Raw genomic sequence first — 7,618 nt, 5'->3', positions numbered from 1 at the left:
GGTGTATATTAAGGATATGAGTTGTTCAATGTTTGAAGTTCAGGCACAATGTTTTTGCACTTTAAACACTTTCTGTTATATGAAAATTACCTCGTTCCATAAATGTATTGGAAAATAACATAAGCTGTGGAGCTGAATCACCTAGATTCTAATATTGGCACTTTCACTTGTTCTCTAATCTTGGGCAGGTTACTTAATTGCTCTGTGCCTGTTTCTTCATCTATAACATAGAAATGATAATTGTAGCTACCTCATGGATTATTTTGAGGATTAAATGAATTAATACATGTAAAAGAAATAAAACAATGCCTGAATGTAAAACTGGCAATTTTATTTTCTTATCTTAACTCTCCTATTTAAGCAGGCATTGAATTGCCCAGGTTTGTAGCAGTCTGAGATCAACCTCCTTGGGATCTCTAGGCCCTTTTCAATAATTCCTGTAGTTCTGTTTTTCAATCCCTATCATAAGTTATCAACTTCTTGATAACTAACCACCCCTTTCCATCACTCTGCCCCTACTTTAACTTCTAGGCCACCCAGCTATTTGGTGAGGATCAGTGGACTATAATAGGGGCAGTGCATAATGAAGTCACCTATGTCGCCAGTCTTTTGGGATGGTGAAGGTGAAGGGTAATCTGAGAAGCTGCTGATATTGCACAGTAGTTAGAACCTTGTGGTTAGAAGCCAGACTTCCTGGGAGTGCACACAAGTTCTGCTGCTTCCTAGCTGTGTGACCCTTGGACAAGTTCTTTAATGTCTCTAGGCCTGCTTCCTAAAGTTGACATGCGAATTAAATGAATCAGTTCATGCAAGGTGCAGAAGTTTACACAGCAAACATTCAGTAAGTGCTATCATTATTATTATATATGATTATATATAATTCTTTGTTCTCAGTATGGAACAAATAATTTTCATTTTTCCAATATAGATTTTTTCAAGAAAACAACATACAACTAATACTTAAAACAGGCTCTGACTAGGTCAGGCACTAGCTTGCTGTGTGAGCTTAGCCAAGTCCCTTTCCATCTCGGTGCCTCAGGCACCCTACCAATAAAATGAGCTAGCTGGACAAGATGGTCTCCCAGGTTCCATGAACTCTAATTTCCTAAGATTTTAGGCCATTTTTGTCCAGGTGCCCTGTAGATTCTAGCTTTGATAAAAGCTCAATTGCCTTTAAAATCCACTTACTGTGTTTTACAGGAAAAAAAATATTTTGGTGTGTAGTTCAGTAAAAACCTAATAATAATATTTCAGTTTGATTGGGGAGAGCAACCAATTTGTATAGTTTTCCAGTTTTATTCACTATTTAGTTTAATCACCTGGTTTTAGGTTTGCACAAAAAACAAACAAACAAAAAACAAAAACAAAAAACTCACTCTTGCCCAAATGAGTCCTCAGAATCACACTAAAAAAAATCTACTGAATCAGAATCGAAGAGAACTGGGTTTGTGCCCTAGTTCTGTCACGAGCTCACTGTTTCACCTTGGATAAGTCCCTACCCTTCTATAGACCTCTATAAAGTAAAAGGAAAGAAGGGAGAGGGTACCTACAGCCTAGGTGATTTCTAAGGTCCTTTTTAATCTTCTTGAAGAACAGCAAAGCTGAGGGCACTGAATGAAAACTGAGAAGAAGCCATCAGGATGCTCATCAGATAACTCAAACTTTATAAGTCAAAAATCAAACTCTTGATTTCTATCCTGCCCATGCACCTGCTCTACATACAGTCTTCACAATTTTAGTAAATGGCAATCTCATTTTCCAGTTACTCAGACCAAAATTTGGCAATCATCCTCATCGCCTCTATTTTTTTCACAGTGAATATCCAATCTGTCAGTAAATGCTGTTGGCTCTACCATCAAAACTCATCCAGAATTCAGCCACTTCCTGTCTTCTCCACCAATACCACCTTAGTCTGAGACATGGTCACCTCTCACCCAGATCACTGCAGTAGCCTTGTTTCCCTGCTTCCCTCCTTGCTCCCACAGTCTCTTCTCCACACATACAGTAAGTAAACAAACAAACGTATAATATATCAGAGTGACAGATGTTATGAAGAGGACGGAGCCTGTTAAAGTGTAAGTCAGGTCATGTTACTCTGCTCAAAACCTTCCAATACACCCTGCTTAGGAGTAAAATCCAAAGTCTTAAGGAAGACCTACCATGCAACCTCATTAACTCTGATCTCATTGTCTACCATTCTTCACTTATTTAAACTAGCCGTATGAGCCTCTTTGTCCTCCATCACAGCAAGCATGCTCTCCTGCCTCAGGCCCTTTGTGCCTGTGGTTCCCTGGGCCTGGAATATTCTAACTCCAGATGTCCAAATAGCAGCTCATTTCCTAATTTCCTTCAGGTCATTGCTCAAAATTTACCTTTCCAGTAAGGTTTTCCCTGGCCAGCAGATATAAAATATTCCCTCTCACCATGAAACTCTATACCCTATACTCTGTGAAGTTATTCTGCATGACACTTTTCATGCTCAGATGTATACTACATGTCTCCTCTCACTAAACTGTCAGCTCCATTCAGATATTTTTGTGTGTTCTGTTCGCTGCTACATCATTGGTGCCTAGTACACTATTTGGCACATAGTAGATGCTTAATAGGCATTTATTGAATATATGCAGTCTGTAAAGTAGAATGGCAAGGTTATTGGCACCCAGAACTCTCATACAACCAAATCCATCAGTCTGGTGGATGGGTAACAAACCTAGAAGCCTTAAGAACTTCATAAATTTCTAGTATTGACACCACTTGTGGTTCTTTTGCCTCTCTGACTCTCATGTTTCCTATCTATAAGGTAAAAAGAGCTGTGAGATAAAAGCAGGGAACACATGATCTGGAGAAGAAAGAATGAGACTGAAATCCCAGATCTGTCACTTTGATGCTGTTTGATTGTAAACATGTAACTTAACCACTCTTAGCATAATTTTTATAATGGGAATAAAAGTATTGTAATAGTATGAATACTATTATAATACTCCAAACTCTAGTTACTTGTACAGGGTAGAGACAAGAATGAAATGCAATAATGGAATATGAAACTTCTCTATAAACTGGACAGTGCTACTTGAATATATTCAATGTCACTGTGTCCTGCTCCATATGCAAAGAGAAGTATTAAAAAGTCAAAATATTACTTAAAAATGTTTGACACTTCGAGAAAGAACATCCCAAATGAAACAGTAAGTGCCATAGTAGCTTATTTATTGTCTGGTGCTAGGCAGTTCTGGTTGAAGTTATCCTGCGATAGGGCCTTGGCTATGTGTTGAAACCGTCAATGGAGGCTCACCATTCCCAGGGAAATCCTGCCACGGGGCACTTGCAGTCCCCCTAGCGGCCAGATAGCGGGACTACAGTTCCACAAGCAAGGAACCCACTCAACCTGCAGAGAACAGAGCTCATGTTAGATGGTAGGCCGTTTCAGAATGTTACGTTGTCTATTACAACAAAGCTCTTATAAGATCGTCATGTGCCCCCTTACTCCCCGAATTGTTCTATTTGTGCAATCCATCAGGATCAATGGAAACTTAGAAGGCAGAAAAACAACTCTTGATCTGACCACCACACTGGGCATCTTATATCAAATTCAGAGCCATTAATCACCTTCAATTCTAATTTATTACTCATATTATTGTGGACTTGTTCAGATAAAGACATCAAAAACATGTACCCAACAAGTGCGATGATATAGCCAAAGAAACTGAAGAAGAAATTGGCAACTAACTTGACTGGGGTGCACTATTGAATAAGCAGAAATAGATTTCAACCCATGCCTCCAGTTCATCCTTTCCAGAAGTACCAACTTCTGTTATTTAAAATATACATCAGGATCTTTAACTATTGCTTGAGTTTAGACATGCTCCTACTTACTTCCACGAAGGATTAAAAGCAGCCACAGGTAACATCGTTGAACACTTCAGCCTTTATTGATTCATTTCTCTCTCTCTCTCTCTCTCTTTTTTTTTTTTTTTAAATATCTACATTTAAAAAAATCCACACCATACAATCCAGGATCTCATACAGGCATCATGGCATGATGGTGCTGCATTTCTGTTTGGGTTTTGGTTATTTGTTTTTTGTTTGTTTTTGTTTCTAGTGGCTATAAGCTCCTTGTAAGCAATTACCTCAAGAAGATTCTGTCTGAATTGTGTCCCCTTTTACCTTGTCTCTTCCTAGTACATGCTGGACACATAGCAGGTGCNTTTTTTTTGACGGATCCTGGAGTGCAGTAGCATGATCTCGGCTCGCTGCAACGTCTGCCTCCTAGGCTCAAGTGATCCTCCTGCCTCAGCCTCCCAAGTAGCTGGGATTATGGGTGCCCACCAAAACACCTGGATAATTTTTGTATTTTTAGTAGACATGGGGTTTCACCATGTTGGCCAGGCTGGTTTTGAACTCCTGACCTCAGATGATCTGCCCACCTCGGCCTCCCAAAGTGCTGGGATTACAGGAGTGAGCCACCATGCCCAGCCAGATTATTTTTTTTTAAATTTCCTCTACTAGGGTAATCTCTACAGACAGCTATTAGATTATAACTAAACCTTTTGCTGGGTGGCCTGCAGTTAACTCACAATTATCAGGACATGACAGTTGTAGCTGATTAGCTATGACCTTTAGCCTAGAGTGTTAATGAAGACAAAGTTCAATCTCTACATAGATGAATTTTATCTTTGCTTCATGGCTATGGAGTACATCTCTAAAAAGAAGCTTAAATTATATGAGAGTAAAGGAATCCTTTCCCCATCTAGAAATGCACATCAGAAGGAGTATTGGAATTTACTTTGTCCAAAGGACAAGAGATAAAACACAAACTTCTGATTTTAGCTGCTTATAAAAACCTAAACATAAGTCAAATATAGCTAGTGATTTCATTTGTCACCTCTACATATTAGTTTTCTATATAGAAATTATTATTATTACTCACTCCCTTGCTAATAGTTCCCAAATCCAAATTCTAAAAAAGGATTATAAACGACCCAAACCTTATTAGGCTTCTTTCCTGCTGTTCTGTAAAGATATGAACATTTAAAAACACTCTCCTATTCATCCTGAAAGGGGATGGGATTACCAGTTCAAATTTATAGCTGAGTAAAATGACAACTGTGTCCCCTTCATACAGAAGGCCTGTATGCAGCCTTCATACAGGATGAAATGAAATAAGCTTTAACTTTCAGTGAAGCAGCAGAAGCCCTCTTCCCCATAAGTCCCAGAAGTATTCAAAACTCAGGTATTTTCAGCAAGGTTGCAGGATGCAAGATCAATACACAAAACAATTATATTTTCATACATTGGCAGTGAATAATCTGAAAGGAAAATCAACAAAACAGTTCAATTTATAATAGATAATAGTATCAAAAAATAAATCACTTAGAACTAAATTTTAAAAAGAACTGCAAAACTTATCATCTGAAAACAATAAAACATTGTTGACAAAAGGAAGACCTAAATAAATGGGAAGACATCTCATATTTATGGATGAAAAAACTTAACGTTGTTGAGATGGCAATGCTCCCCAAATTGATTTACAGATGTAATAGAGTTCCTGTGAGAATCCCAGCTGACTTCTTTGTAGAAATTGACAAGCTTATCCCAATTCATATGAAAATTCAAGGGACCCACAAGAGCCAAAACAACCTTGAGAAACAAGACCAAAGTCGAAGAGCTCAAAATTCCTAATTTTAAAACTCACTAAAAACCTACAATAATCATGATAATGTGGTACGGGCATAGGAATAAACATATAGATCAACTGAATTTAGTTGAGAGTCCACAAATAAACCCTCACATTTACAGTCAACTGATTTTACACAAAGGGTGCCAAGACAGTTAAGTGAGGAAAAATTCAACAAGAATATTGTGAGAACTGAATATCTATGTGTAAAAGAATGAAGTCGGACCCCTACCTCAATCATATATAAACATTACATCAAAACTGATGAAAGACCTAAGTGTAAACAGCGAAAATTATAAAACTCTTAGAAGGAAATATATGTGTAAATCTTTGTAATCTTGGATTAGGCAAAGCCTTCTTAGATATGATGCCAAAATCATAAGCCAAAACAGAAAAAAAAAAAAAAAAAAGATGAATTGGACTTCATCAAACTTAAAAACTTTTTTTGTGCTTCAATCTAGATACCATTAAGAACACAAAAGAAAAAAAAGGAAAGTAAAAAAGACAACCCACAGAATGTGAAAAAATATCCACAAATCACAATCTATTAAAGGACATGTATCCAGAATATCTTTTTTAAAACTCTTAAAACTCAATAATAAAAAACCCAACTAAAAATTGGGCAAAGGATCCAAATAGATATTTCTCAGAAAAGAAGATATACAAATGGCCAATAAGAACATGAATAGATACTGAACATTATTCGTTATTAGGGAAATAGAAATAAAAACCACGATGAGGTACCACTTCACACCCACTAATATAGCTGTAATAAAAAAGACAGAGAATAACAAGTGTTTGCAAGGATGTGGAAGAAATGGACCCCTCATACATTGCTGATGGGATTGTAAAACAGTGCAGACACTTTCGAAAACAGTTTGACAGTTCTTCAAAAGGATAAACACAGAGGTACCATATGACTCAGAGATTTCAATCCTATGTATGTATCCAAAAGAATTGAAAATGTCCACAATATGTGGACTGAATATGTCCACAATAAACTTGTATATGAATGTTCACAGCAGTATTATTCATAATAGTCAAAAGGTGGAAACAACCCTAATGCTCATCACCTGATAAACGGATAGATAAAACGTGGTATAGCCATACAGTGGAACATTATTAGGCTATAAAAAATAGCGAAGTACTGATACGTGCTTCAGCATGTATGACCTTGAAAACATATTCTATGTGAAAGAAGCTAGTCACAAAAGACCACGTATTACATGATTTAGTTCATACAAAATGTTAGAATAAGCACATCCATAGATAGAAGTAGATTATTGGTTGCTAAGGACTGAGGGAACATAGGGGAGTGAACACAAAGGTGCACAGGGTTTCCTTTGGGGGTGATTAAAATGTTCTAAAATTGATTGCAATAATGGTTGCACAACTCTGAATATACTGAAAAGCATGGAACTGTACACTTTAGATGAGTGAATTGTATGGATTGTAAATTACGTCTCAATAAAGCTATTATTTAAAAAATAACACTTAGGTACTAAGTAACCTAAATTGACAACATTCTCAAGTGACCCAGCACTTTAATGCTATAAACTTATCTAGATGAGCTGCCTTCAGTCCTGCTGTGGCCTGCAGGTTGGCAGCAAGAACTGCCAGGAGAGAGAGTGGGTGGCATCACCCATGAGTGTGCGAGCAATAATTCATGGACTATCGTCTCTATGTAGCAGCTACTGAGAGAAGTCCTTAGGAGTAACAATCTAAAATATCTGTCAGGTGGGAAATTTCAAGTAGAAAAAGCCTGGCAGTGTTGCTCTAAAGAGATTCCCCTACGTGGTAAACAAACATCATAGAAAATCTAACTTTCTACTTCTTTACTTAGCAAAAGGGTAATCACTAAGCACCCCTCCTGGCCTACTCAAACTTATACGAATGCAGTGAACAAACTGGAAAACACTGTGTCTTTTTTTTTTTTTTTTTTTT

This window comes from Rhinopithecus bieti, unplaced genomic scaffold (assembly GCF_001698545.2).
Source record: "Rhinopithecus bieti isolate Rb0 unplaced genomic scaffold, ASM169854v2 scaffold_8014, whole genome shotgun sequence".
NCBI lineage: Eukaryota > Metazoa > Chordata > Mammalia > Primates > Cercopithecidae > Rhinopithecus > Rhinopithecus bieti.
Note: the sequence above shows the minus strand (reverse complement) of the source record.